Genomic DNA, 14,549 nt, shown 5'->3' on the forward strand with positions numbered 1-14,549 from the left:
TATCGTTATATTTTAGTTACACTCAGTTTCTGTAAAGCAAATGGCTTATAACACAATGGCTTTAATATAAATAGTAAATGGCTTATACAGCAAGATGTATCAATAAGATTTACTGCATCAAATCTTCATTTTACTTTCTTTCTATGTGTGAGAGATGATTTGGTTAAAAATTATGATCTACATAAATTCGGGCAACGAAGATGGAGAAGCTTTATATATATAATAACCTATATATAACTATATCTATATCTATCTATCTATCTATCTATCTATATATATATCTATATATATATATATATATATATATATATATATATATATATATATATATATATATATATATATATATATATATAGGGGTCTATATATATGTTGAGTTGATTTTGAGTTTAACGCCCCTTTCAGCAGCGAGGCTATATGAGACAGAACCTACTGATTAACGTGGATCCCGGGCCACGAAGGATCTCTCTCTCTCTCTCTCTCTCTCTCTATATATATATATATATATATATATATATATATAAAAGTCGTTATGCAACACAGACCCAACGTTTTCCTTCAGGTGCCTCTTTAGTTCTCAACAACATAAACGAACCAACTATGGACTACACACCGTATTGCTGGAGACTAGACATAGAGTTGACGACAAAGAGACCATGTGTACACTTTGACATTGTATTGCATATGCAAATAAAGCGCTTCAATGGGTTTTCGAAATGCAAGACTTCAGTTTACTTTTGGAAAATTAGATAACTAGGGAAAACTGGAGTCGTTAGAAATACTCGCTTTCCTGTACTGTTGTTTCCAGCTCGTGGTAAAGAGTTCAATATATAACACATGTACATAAATATATCACAGCATTGGTCCAGATATATTCTCTATATTCTCTTGTTTTATCACTGAAATGGAGAAAGAAAAGTAGTGTTCGGTTTATAACTTAAAAAAAATATTAGAAAAAAGAACATTCTCCGGGTATCGTCTGACTAGAATATAAGTTACAAGTTTATAACACTAGTGAGAAATTAAGTTATTGTGTTTTCGTCATAAAAATACATAAATTCACTTCGTGAGCTCCGTTCTTTCCGTGATGGCATTACAGATTCAGTACTTAATTAAAACTCAATGTAGACACATTCAAAAATACTATCTATGTGTAAAATAACACAATTTTTTTAAATTGCGATGCAAATTTAAATTTGTTTCACAATGCCACACACAAGACATATTCTATATATATATAGTCAAATAGAAACTAAGAACAGGTGGAGTTGTAATAGGTTAAGAATTGGGATTTGGGATATCGGTATTCAAAAATTGAATTCTTATGGACTCCACAGGTGATCACTTACGCATCAATTAAAATTCCTCCTGTATAAGATACGCTGACCTCCTATAGTGTCAAGAAACCAGATCCTTCACATTGCTGTACGCTTTATTTGAAATTGTTTAATAGCAATAATAATAATAATTGGTTAATTAGATTGGGGTTTAACGTCCCTTTCTGCACTGAAGCTATATAAGACGTAAATCTACAGTTTAACATGGAATTCGAATTACATGAGGTTTTGCCGGGAATCGAAGCTGGGTCTCCTGCACCGAAGACGCATACGCTAACTATATAGCCAAGAGGGAGTTCAATAATAATAATAATAATAATAATAATAATAATAATAATAATAATAATAATAATAATAATAATAATAATAATAATACAGAGTAATACATAGTTGCGGAATTGTAACACAATCAATATTTAAACATAAGCTGAGGGTTTAGCCGCATAGAGAAAATATAATCACAAGGGCTCTGAGTACACAAGTTCTGGTGTTTTGGGGGTTTTGTAACTTTTAATTCAGGATAAAGTATACAAAACATAGCACACAAATTATTAGACCCTACTAAAAGCGTTAAACGCATTCATCGGAATATGATATCCCAATATTAATTGACTTCCATGCGTGACATTGATGTCCGTAATTCCAGGTTCGGTCATCGAAGAGGTATCAAAATATTCAAATATTCGATATGAGGCTACTGCTGTGACCAAAGTGCGGAGTTCCTATTCCTGCCCGGCAGATACTAATATGAAAAAGTGTATTTTACTTTACGTTTTCATGGAAATAATCAGCATTTTATCGATCTCTGACACGTGTACGTGTATACAGGGCCGTACGATAATACACTGATAAAGTGAAGATGCTGATAGTAGACATGAAATTAAGCAAAAAATGTCTAATGAACATGGATCGAAAGCGATACCGTTTTGCCATGAGAGCGCTGATATAATGCTCTCGCTGGTTTCTGAACAGAACTCACAGTAAAACGGTGCTGCTTTTGACTCATGTTTATTAGACATTTTTTTGCTTAATTTTATGTCTATTATCACCATCTTCACTTTGTCAGTGTATTATCGTACCACCTTGTATAGGCCCTACATGTGAAAAAGGTTTTCCAAAACATATCGTGCACAAAGATTTTAATACAAATAAAGAGTGTAATGCAAACTCAGAAAAATGTACGACTACAAACCACTAAATTCTTATCGCAAGTTCGCACTTCCTGCAAGGGTATGGAAGTCCGTTTCACAAAAATATTACAAGTTCACAAGTGTATTCTGCAAATCGTGGGGCGATATGAAGTAGAAGCACTAGAAAATCAATAGAAAAAAGATATTCGTAAATATTATTCTTGGTCTCTATAGCTCGTATTTCATGCGATATAGCAGAAGATAAGATAATATGCAGTCTATCCATGTGAGAATTAATTAACTAGATGGGATGAATAAACATGTTTCTGATCCACCAGTCTTCGGTAGTGTTGTTAAAAATATTAGTTATCCGAGCAATTATACGAATATTTTTCTCTAATATTCAAATAATAATTTTCAATATTTGAACATTCAAATAATTTTTCGCTTTCTGAATAACTGTTTGACTATTCGTTATCTGAATAATTCGAATTATGGATTATTCGAATTTTAACACTATTACTCAATGTAGCCTAACGTTTTGGTGTAGTTGTCTCCAGTAACTATTACAGCAGGTACTCCGCAGGAAAATTCCTCACAGGAGCTGAAAAAAATCTTTCCAGCTGGAGCCATATCACCATTTATTGTCAATGTGGGTTATCGGTATATTCAAATCACTCTTTTCACCCCCTCCCCCCGTGTATTGAAAGTCTACCAGGAGGAAACCTGTAATCACCACTGGTAGTGATTATCACAGATCTGCCAGCACCAACTCCGCAATGTAGTGCTGTCACATTTAATTGTCATATTTTTCTGATACATAATAATATTTTTTGTTTTGTGATTCCTTCGCTAGTATTACAAGACCACTATTCTTGTAGAGCAGACCTCAGATTGTGAGACCTCTTGGATTCGGAAATCATCATTAACAACAACAATAATAAATAACCACTTGTTCCAACCAGTGTTTCTTCTAGGTACATTCTCGGGGGGCAAAGATTTCCCCCCGGAGTTAGGTAATTGCCCCCGGAGCTAAGGTATCTCAGTGCTGTGTAGGTCCCTCACATTTTGATTTTGTCCCCCGCCACAGGACAAAATTTTCTGAAAGAAAGCCTGTTCCAACCAATTTATTCCAGCCCCATTTCCCCAGAGCTAAGACAAATTAAATTTTGATTATATGTCCTTTTTGCACAGGACATGTCCTTCAGCAAAAATTGTCCCAGTACCAACCCCCTCACATTTTGATTTTGCTTTCACTTGAAAAAAAATTCTGGAAGATAGCCGATTCCAAGCAATTAATGATTTTAAGAGTGTATTAATTCATATTGAACTCAAATACGTTACTTACCCTAAAAATTATGAACTGTTACAAGAAACAGAATGTTGTTGAATTTTCAGAGTTTAGTTGTTTCCTCTGCGTTGTAAATCTCTGTTGAACAGAATCATATGATGCATCATTTCACTGCACAAAAAACCCACAATTGAAAACAAAACTTCACTATGTAATTTCAAAATTTACACTGAGTAAACTTTTATAGAATTAAGATATACACCACTTAACAAATAGCACTTAATCACTTTTTGTTTTATTTATTTATTTATTGACTGATTTCCGGAAAGAAGCAATGATATAAAATCTTGAAATTGTGTGCACAACTGTTGAACACTTAAATGGATAAAAAAAAAAAAAAAGAAACTTCAATCGCGTATATTTATTGATAAAAGTAATCGCTTGATAGATAGTATTTTTTAAATTATTATCTGTACTTTGCTACTTGTTATTTTTCTCACATGAAACAAATTCTAGATCACTTGATTACTGTTAAAAAGAATGCATTTATTATTGTTATTACAACTAATACAACACGTAAACACGAAATTGAACAAATGGTTTAGCGCGCAAGACAAGCCACTAATACTACACTGTTAATACACCACGATCACTTTCTTTCCGCGGTAAAACACCGGCGCAAACTGACACACAACACCACTTTCAAAATCACAAGCGCAGCCCAAGCAGAAGACAGACAGGCAACACGGAACTCTGACGTGTTTCGTGTAGTGTTAGTGTTGCCAGAGACATCTATTGTGAAGTAATAGAAGCTGTTGGGCTCTGCTCTTACAAAACTTTTTGATTTCTTTTCTTTTACTGTCAAGAGACCATAGCGACATGATCAGACCCACCCACAGTCTTAAAAATCTCGCAAACTAAACAGATGATTAACAGCAAAAGTTAAATCTGTAATATTCATTGAACTCACATAAACAACAGAGGAATGTTGAAAATGTTACTGTATTGTTAGTTAATATATATGTCCTGAATGATTAACAGAACAACACACTGACAGTTCTGAGATAAATTTGTTAATTTTAACGTTTTTGTTCATAAATCCTCAAATAATCATAATATGATAGAGATTTATCATAATTTCACTCTGAATAAGACACTTGAATGTTTGTATTCAAACATATTATTATTATTATTATTATTATTATTATTATTATTATTATTATTATTATTATTATTATTATTATTATTATTAATAATAATAATAATAATAATAATAATAATAATAATTTTCTTCACTCCTTATCTGAGCAGGCTACATAGTAATAACATGCTGTATAAATATACTTTTCCCTTTATTCTGGCATTTGCCGAAAGTTTCTACAATTTTGCACGTGTCAAACATTACTCTTATCTGCATTTTCTTTTTGACACTTTCTTCAATTCTAATAGTTTCAAGTGCATTTTTCAACGTCTTGTAGTTCACTCCGTATCTGATATTACTACTGATATTATTTTCACAGTTTTAGTCTTCCTTAGACAGTTTTTTTTTTTTAATGTTCAGGGCTAGTTGCTTGTATTTTCCTATTTTTTCTTCTCTATATGTTTTCTGCAAGTTTTTTTTTTGTGTGTGTGTGTTTGATATTGCGATGTCTATTAGATGTTTATTTTGTATTTGATATTGTAATGTACAGTACCTCTCACATCTCTTTGCTTATTACTGTGGTGTTCGGTCTGTTATGGTGTACTTCTATTGGTTAGTATTGTTCTGTCCCATCGAAGTTTGTGTTTGTCTGTTTCTAGTATGGTTTCCGGTTGATATTAGTAATACGGTACTTCTGGTATAATTTTCTATTTCACTATTTCTTCTTGTTCTTCTTCTTCTTCTTCTTCTTCTTATTATTATTATTATTATTATTATTATTATTATTATTATTATTATTATTATTATTATTATTATTTAGTAGTAGTAATAGTAGTTCATGTTGTAGTAGTAATAATAGTATTGTGATGGACAACATTGTGTCCGTGGGTTTTCTCGTGGTACCCCCGTTTCCTCCCACTTCCTCATTCCACCAATTCTTCCATCATCATTCACTTGTTTTAATCATCGTCTCCCTTAGTCTAAAAGACATAATCGTAGGATGTTAAGCTGAAACATTTCATTTCATTTTGATACTAAGTGGAAGTATGAATTCTTCTAATTAGTGCAGCGAGAATAACTTACAAAACAGTCAAGTTCTCCTATAATCCATTTCTTTAGTCCCTAGTAAAACTTCATTGTGAGTGACGACAAATTCCACACAGTAGTTGAAGGCTTATATTACAGTCATCATGAAATGACTTTAAATGTTATATTTCTGACAAAATATCTTCTATTGCCTTAAGAACTACGAGAGATAGTCAGTAAGTTACAAATGGCTATAGAAAGAAGACAAGCAAGAAGAACCTAACATGGAAATCAGACTTGGTTTATGCATGAAACTTTTAATTACATTAAAATCTTTAAGTTTAACGTCCTACGATTATGCACTTTAACCTGAAAGAGAGACGCTAATTGAGGCAAGTAAATGATTATGGAAGAATTGGTGGAATGAGAACATGGGAGGAAACGGGAGTGCCTCGAGAAAACCCACGGACACGATGTTGCACTACAAACTCATTTGGCCGCGGATCGAATCAGGACCTCACCAACAGAGGTAAGCGCTCTACCATTGAGCCACTACCATTTAATTACATTGAGACGCACATTCCATCGATATACGAAAAACTCCAATTCCTGCTGTATAGAAGTCTGTGGGTTATTGTCACGGCCACATTCAGATCTCAGGTTCTAATTCTGCATCATCCGCTGAATGTTTATCACTAAAGTGAAATTTCAGTGCCCAATGTCTTTATAGTTTGTCACATTTCTTAATTCTACCCTACCAACAAAATTATTTTCTCACTTTTTGTGTATTTTATAAAAGCATTGCTTTTAAAAGTTCATTTATTTTTACGATTATTATTTTTCACTTCTTTAACACTTGCCGAGCGAAGATACTAGAAATAACTCTCCTGACGAAGATTGGGTTATTTTTGACCCATCAATATTTTAATTGTTTTTAAAGGAAAACATAGTATTATTACTAGATTTCCGATTAATTTAAAGCTTGATATTAGTGATGAGCATATTGCTCTTCAGTGGCGGATCTAGAAGGTAAAAAGTGGTGGGGGCATTCAGAACCCAGACTATGATAGCTTATTATAAACTTTCACAAATTATACGTAATATCTTCAATTAATTTTTGTCACTCGAAAAACCGGGGCCCAGTCTTCCTGGCCCAGGCTAGACTCGCCACTGTTGGTCTATTTTTCAAAATATATACTAGTCCCCCTAGTTTTATATTTATTCTGACAGGCAGTGTTCAGTGTGACCAGTTCGTGAAGGAAAATTTCCCATCCGTAGACATGAAATTTTCCAATCTGATTCGATGTTTCTCGCAAATAAATAATGCACAAAAACACACCCAAATATTCATACATAACAAAGGTTATATCATGCATTTATTAGTACATATTTTGAAGAAAATTATCTCGTGTCCTACATATTTGGAAGAAACTACCCGCATTCCCGTCACTGATATGAATTTCCCGTTTTGTGGGATTTTTTGCCACATGTTCAAGCCCTCTATGGGAATGAACAAAGAATAGAAATATGATCTTGAAGCTTTGCTGGCGTCTACTATTAATCCAATGTTCTCGGAATTGCTGCCAGAGTGAGTGTTGCTGTGCTGAGCTTTCGTTACCATACAGCGGCAACACTCACTCTGGCAGCAATCCCGAGAACATTGGATTAAAAAGAATAGAAATGATTGTGCAAAGTGAGAAAAATGGCAACAAATCAGACGGTGTGAGGTAGAAAAGATAAATAAAGTATTCTTTACATGGACAGCGAAGACCGGATCATTCAAGACCCAGACAAAGAATTGTTTATTTGTGGTTGACAAATAAAGAATGCTAGGGTAATAGAAATGCTACTGCATGGTACGTAGATTAAAAGAAGTAGGCCGTTGACCGGAAAAGGGAAGAAGAATAGCAAACAGGTTAAAATAAAACATTTATGGGTAAAAAAAGACCCGATCTCCGTTGAACGAGTGTTAATATAAGATTTTTTGACATTCAAAATGGGAAGCAAAACTAAATCACGAAGATCTCCTGTATGTTATGTTGCACATACTACCTCCGGAGCATTTTCGGTTGCATAACGAAGTAGGATATAATTAGTCGAGAACAATTACGAGGAATAACTTGATTACGATAAAACGACAAACTACAATAAAAAATATGTGAAAATACCGTGGGACACTCAAATAGCCTAGAAGAGCACTGAGCCTAAATGAATAAGTTTTGATGATGTGAACAGTATGTCCAGTGGCATCATTTGGAGGGTTTTATCAATAATATAATAATATGGAACGAAAGCGTGAAATTTTACTTATATTGGAGTGTCTTCTCCCCCAAAATGAAATGATACTGTTGTGATGCCGATTTGATATTGTATACGTCAAGTCGAGCAAATATTAACTGTCGGATCGATGGTGTGAGCGTGAACGTTGTGTTAGAACGTCTTGAGCATAGTGCTACAATGATGGAGTGAGCATTAGTTGAATGATATTGTTAAAGTGAAAAACTTTACTCATGTGTCATGGTCTCTCAAATTCATTCATATCTTGTGTGCTCAGCTCCCTCAACCTCATTAATAGCACTTAGGGTAAGTAAAATTTTAGCTGAACCTCAGTATTTTTTTTCCTCACCTATAGTTCATAGAGCTTTGCCAGAGATTGAAGGGTAAGATTGTCCGCCGACAAATTTCACGTTTTTTTATTAGTATATTAGGATTCTATTTATTAAAAAAAAAAAAATGTTTCTGAAGCCCAGGAGGGCAATTGCTCCTGCCCTTCTCAAATGACGATACCTATTGCTATAATTATTCACCTATGAATTGAATTGATAATATATTTGAGTCTAGAAGAGTTAAGAAGGCGTTTAGAAGAAATATGCAGACTTCACTACTTTCTTTGAGAACAATTATCAATCTCACTTAATATATTCTCCCCTTAGCACTATGGTTACAAGATCTCATAGTTTGCTCAAATCTTAGGATCGCACAAATTTAATTTTATCCTATCCACATTGTAAAATGCTTCCCTAGACTTACGTACATCAAGTTGCTGGTAAATGTTTTTCCAGTCTATCGTTATTTATTATAGCATCGTGCAACACACAGAATGCAGTTAATATCAAAGTAATAGGTTGACCATATTTATAACAATCATTGTAGCCATCCCCACTTGTTTAGTAGCTAGCGCGCGAGCCTTTTGTGCGGTTCGATTTCCGATTAACAAACTTTGAAATTTGAACGCGCTACAGTGATTCACTTTCCACCTTAAACTTAAGTCCACGTCTTATATAACCTCGGCACTCGAAAGGGGAGTTAAAGTCCAACCAACCAATCAAATTAACCATCGTTTCTCTTTTAAATATCAAACAATCCTGCTATTATAGCATACGTATCTTCGGTGCGGGTGACTCGGGTTGGATTCCCAGTGAGAGCTCATGTGGCTTGGATTCCACGTTAAGCTATGTAGCTTCTCTCATGTAGCTTCGCTGGTGAAATGGGTCTTAAACTTCAAATCAAACTAACCAATTCTGGTATTGTGTATCGCTGTAATTCCGTACAGTGATAGCGATGATATGACAGATTATTTGCCAGTGGTTGTGGTTAACAGTACAAAACAAGGGCTCGAAATAACACGATGTTTTAAAAAGTAAAACCAGTTTTCACAGCTTTCTTGGCTGGAAGATTTTGACTTTTTTGTACATTTCAACTTTACTGAAATAACAGTACATTCCACTTTCCTTTTCCTACCGTAACACGAAAAAAAAAAAAACATTTAATTACTATATTCTGAAGAAATAATACTAGGTATGTAATAATTGCAAATTTGGAGCGAATCGATCTACCTTTATTGATTATTCATATAATCTTTTAGTGCACCAATTGTTTTTGCATCGATTTTCTCGAAAACTATGCATTAGGATTTACTCTCATATCATTTTCTTAGCTCGATTCGATCTATCTGTTGATATGTGTCTCATTTTTGGATTTTCTTTTTGTTCGTTCAACGCTAATAATATTGTATTATTATATTTTTCAATACGCCTTGTTTTCCATTGTGATCATGGAACCTATTGCAATTATTTTGTTTGTTGATTTTCTATTTGATCACAAAACTTTAAGCTTTCTCCTCTTAAATCCCTATATCTGGACTTAATAAGATGGCCAATTGGATTATGTTTACTTTCAAGTTTTATGAATCTCTCTCTGTGACAACAGAATTCTGGCTGCTACACTAAACAAGACTTTAAACATAAATTTCTACTACAAGATTCTTCTTTAAAATATATCATTACTGCATCACGTAGGGAGAAGGTAATACAAACAATAAGAGAATCAATTTCAGAATTAAAGTAAACAACAAAATTTTCATTTTTTGAAACGGATAATTCCTTATCCTACTATTGATTTGTATATACTGTATTTACGCAAATCTAATGCGCATTTTTTTTTTTTTTAGCCCAGACATACTATGGAAAATTTTGGTGTGCATTGGAATTCATGGCGCGTTATATTCGAGTACAACTTTTATCCATAGTTCACCTCTAGCCTCATTCAAATTTACCCTTTTTTATGCCACGCATCGTTGTTGCAAATAACTTACGTTGTTGGTTTATTATTTTATCCAGAACCTTTGAACTAAGTAGTCACCAAATAAGAGGCAAAGAACATCTTGTAACGCTAATTTCGAGAGTAAAATAAAGGATGAAAAAGAAATTGGCAGACTGGAAAAACTTAAATGTATTTTTAAACTGGGATAATACATGAGGATAAGGACTTCGTACAAAACAATTTAAATAAGATTGGCGTTCTGGTCCTTTGAATCCAATTTCCCCCAGATTATGCATACCCTTCCCCATCAGGTCGGGTCCTGTAGTTAGCGCAACTTCCAAATCTGTAAAGCTTCGAAGATTTGCCTCTGTGGGGACGTTCAGCACTTCTGTTTACATAAGGCCCAAAATGCCTCTATAGTCCGCGCTTGAGGAACATTAGGCAAGTTCTTTGCTTTTTCAACGTAGGGGATACATTCACTACGAAGAAACTCAACATTCTTGGCATAGTGCAACATAGCAAGATCCGGCCAAAACAAAACGTTCTTTCTTCGGCGTCCGGACCGGATAAGAAAGAATCAATCCCTTCTTCAAACATTCCGAGAGATACACATTGGCGTTAATGGTGCCTTCAGATATGCTCGCTCTTTATTGCTTGCCACACCAATATTTTCTTCAACTTGCTTCGCCTCTTTGGATTTTCGTCGTATCGTAGCGCAGCTGGATTCAAAGCATGGAAATATCTCCTTCCTGCAACTTCATCTGGCTCCCAAGGCACATAGGGCTAGTTATCCACTATGAGGAATTTGCGCAGGGATTTTTGGTAAATGTAACGTCACTCTGACTTGGCATGCTCCTCCTGATCGTTGATGTACTTGGGTGCAGTTGTCTTTACGTATGCCTTAATTCCCAACTTTTTCTGCTTCATAAACTGCAGAGTTGACTGCCTCAGCTTCAACTTCTATGCAGCACGACGAGTCGACATCGACGGATGCCTTTGAAACAACTTCCGCACTTTCACAATCATCTTCGGTCCTGGTTTCACAGCTGGACGACCAGTTAGTTTGCGGTAACTTCTCTACTGGGTAGCCTGGAGATCACTCGGTATATCGTGCATTTTGGAACATATTCATCGCAAAAATAAAGCAGTTTTTTGAACTTATTTTTATCTGCTTTATTTTCGTAGTATGAAATAATGTATTTTGCTACCACTTCTTTCTCCTTTCATGACATCATGAGTACTGAAGTGTCAAACGGACAATTGTGACCTAAAGGTAGACAGAAACACCAAGCATCTGCTCGTGTGTACAGTTTGGTTAAATGACATGCCTGTTTCATTGTGCAAATACGGCTTACCAGTCTACCAATTTCTTGTTCACGCTTTAGTATGTATACCGCTCATTCCGAATGTCTATTTCATGTAGGTAGTACAGTAATTTATTTAATAATGAGTGTGTCACGTCACAATAAGCCACTTATAAACTCTCTGTTCTGATTATGTATAAATCCATTGCTGTATAAAATAATTGCCCTACTATTAATGAGCATTACACTCGCTAATAACCAGACATTTTTTTAAAATTGATTTTAAGTTTAGATACGGGGTGCACGTTAGATTAGGATAAATATTGTGTCCAAAAGAACGTCATATTTTTGCTGAACAAAGGAATACTCTCCGAAGCTACTTACCTTGATAAATCCAACATACTCTTATTTCACTTTATCATTAATTTCTGCGTCGTGTACTTTTATCGATGTTTTACATCTCAATGTCTGTGTTTATTGTTTTTACGGTTAATGTGCTTATCTTAAAATGAAACCAATGTATGAGAAGTATTCAAGTATGTTACAAAGTAGGTCAATGAAGAAATAGCTTGCATTGGGACGAAACAACACCGAATGTTTATTGTAATTGATTAATACAGTAAACCCACGTTAACTCGAATCCCAAGGGACTGGAAAATCAAGAGTTCGTGTTAGAAAAATTCGTGTTAACCGAACGACTCAAATTTTATTTTTGGAATACCGTTTTTTCATGTATATGCACTACAGTATGTTAGTATACACACTACAGTATACTGATCATACATACGCACTACAGTATCTTATGCATGTCGTCACAAAAACACTACAGTACTTGTATTCTCTTATCTTGAAAGATTAACAAGGTTTATGTTACCACATACATCAATCCTCTTTATAGCATCAGTTTACATCATCACAGAAAATCCACTTGAGAAAAATACATTACAATAATACACCCTGTTTCAAAAAGAATACACGTATTACGAAGAATTATTTTGTCCAAACTATCGATCGCTGCGCCTCGGCTTGGCTATTGGAGAAACGAATACTCGTACATAGTCTAGTTTATATTAATAGTCGCTAGATGTCAGTTGTCTTCTGCTTTGCTTGGTAAGCGTCATATGTTTAAAATGGCTACTCCGCAGCAGAAATCATTTTGTGTTCTCGAGTTTGCGAAGTGCAAAAATGAAAATGAAATCTTTGAAAAAATGAAATGAAATCTTTTAGTTTTATGTCCCACGGCTATGACGGTTAGGCTAAAGGAGACGGTGATGATGAGGAATGAATGAAATGGTGGAATGAAGAAAGTGGGAGGAAATGGGAGAACCCCGAGAAAACCCACGAGCACGGTGTTTGTCCACCACAAAGTCCACATGGCGCGAGCTGGGATCGAACCATGGACCCCAAGCACCAGAGGTGAACGCTCTACCACTGAGCCACCGCAGCCCCCTTGCGAAGTACAATTCCGTGATTACAGTGCAAAGACGTTTCAGGTTGAGATACCAAATTGATCCTCCGAATGGGTGGAACATTCGCAGATGGTATCGACAGTTTGTAGATACAGGATGTGTAGGTAAAGGAAAGAGACCTGGCCGCCCTCGTGTTCCTGAAGAAAATGTTGCACGAATTCAAACTGCTTTCCAACGTAGTCCTTCAAAATAAACTCGTCGTGCCAGTCAGGAGTTACAAGTGCCGACAACAACAATTTGGCGTATTTTGAGACGTCGGTTGGTTATGAAGCCGTACAAGTTACTGCTGTTACAAGCTCTGCGTCCTGATGACAAACGTAAACGTGTGGTATTTTGTAAAGAGATTCTGGATGCTATTGACAATGATAACACTTTTGCACAATGCATCGTGTTCAGTGATGAAGCGACTTTCCGTGTTAGTCGTCAGGTAAACAAACAAAATGTTCGAATTTGGAGCATACATAACCCACATGCAGTCATTGAACATGTACGAGATTCGCCCAAAGTCAATGTGTTTTGTGCGATATCTCGATCATCTGTTTACGACCATTCTTCTTTAATGGAAACACGGTTAACAGTCAGCAGTATCTCGCTATGTTACAAAACTGGTTGTTTTCGAGGCTGCACAAAGACAACTTCATTTTTCAACAAGATGGGGCACCCCCTCACTAGAGTCGCCAAGTGCGTGAATATCTGAATGAAACTCTACCGAACCGTTGGATTGGTCCTCAAGGAGCTGGCGACTTAGCATGTCTCAGCTGGCCTCCACGGTCACCGGATTTGACACCCTGTGACTTCTTCCTGTGGGGTTTCGTTAAAGACGTTTATGTACCACCACTCCCATAGAACCTGGAAGAATTGAAGAACCGGATCCGTACTGCTATAATATCAGCGACGCAGGACATGCTTGCCCGAGTATGGGACGAATTTGAGTATCGATGTGATATTGTTCGTGTCGCTGATGGAGGACATATTGAACATCTGTAATTTGAACTTGAGAGGTTCGTAAATATGTGTATAAATTTCATATTCGTATGTCTTAAAGTTTAACAAATATATGTATTCGAAATACGTATATTCTTTTTGAAACAGGGTGTACTGTTTTGTCGTACGCTAGGAAAGAGTACACCCTTACCTCAGCTCTTGAGATGCGCTTAGTGATCTCCTCGAAAGTATTCACCGGTGTTTTGTATACAAGACACTTTATGTACCCCCAAGGAAAAATCTAGGGATGAGAAGTCCGGAGAGCGCGGAGACAAATGAATAGAGTACCTATTTTCAATCACTTGATGTCGAAAGAATGCCAATG

General features: G+C 35.4%; 1 protein-coding gene across 1 annotated transcript in view; it reads right to left on the reverse strand.

Annotated features, from left to right (window-relative positions):
- The window catches only part of LOC145695006 (uncharacterized), a 1,107,003-nt gene extending 1,102,548 nt beyond the window's left edge, over window positions 1–4,455 (reverse strand). Inside the window, exon 1 of the mRNA XM_081771850.1 lies at window positions 3,816–4,455. The gene's annotated coding sequence lies outside the window, so the exon portion shown is untranslated. The remainder of the gene's footprint in view (window positions 1–3,815) is intronic.
- Between the last annotated feature and the right edge of the window lie 10,094 nt (window positions 4,456–14,549).

This window comes from Thermobia domestica, chromosome 1 (assembly GCF_964235325.1).
Source record: "Thermobia domestica chromosome 1, izTheDome1.hap1.1, whole genome shotgun sequence".
In the NCBI taxonomy this organism is placed as follows: Eukaryota; Metazoa; Arthropoda; class Insecta; order Zygentoma; family Lepismatidae; genus Thermobia; species Thermobia domestica.